This window comes from Galeopterus variegatus, unplaced genomic scaffold, assembly GCF_000696425.1.
Source record: "Galeopterus variegatus unplaced genomic scaffold, G_variegatus-3.0.2 Scaffold271, whole genome shotgun sequence".
Taxonomy (NCBI): domain Eukaryota; kingdom Metazoa; phylum Chordata; class Mammalia; order Dermoptera; family Cynocephalidae; genus Galeopterus; species Galeopterus variegatus.
In genome coordinates this window covers 787961-788575 of record NW_007726382.1, presented here as the reverse complement: position 1 = coordinate 788575, position 615 = coordinate 787961, and positions in this window count along the sequence as shown.

Sequence of the window (615 nt, the reverse complement as noted above, 5' to 3'; positions counted from 1 at the left end):
CTCAAGCTCTACATCCTATAGAACAAGAAGCCCTTGAAATGACTGACAAGGAATTTCGAGTGATAATTCTAACGAAAATGAACAAGATACAAGAAAACTCAGCTAGACATCATGAGGAAACGAGGAAAAGTATACAGGACCTGAAAGAGGAAATGTACAAGGAAATCAATGTCCTGAAAAAAAAAATGTAGCAGAACTTGCAGAACTGAAGAAGTTATTCAGCGAAATAAAAAACACAATGGAGAGTTTAACCAGCAGGCTTGTGGAAGTTGAAGAGAGAACTTCTGAACCTAAAGATGGGCTGTCTGAAATAACACAAGCATACAAAAAGAAAAAAGAAAAAAGAATCAAAGACATTGAAGAAAATCTGAGAGAGATATCAGACAACCTTAAGCGCTCAAATATCTGAGTCATGGATATTCCAGAGGGGGAGGAAAACAGGAAATGGCATTGAAAACATATTCAACAAAATAGTGGCAGAAAACTTCCCAGGTATAGGAAAAATCACAGATCTTCACATCCAGGAAACTCAACGATCTCCAAATGTATTCAATCCAAAAAGGTCTTCTCCAAAACATGTTATAGTCAAATTGGCAAAACTCAAAGACAAAGAGA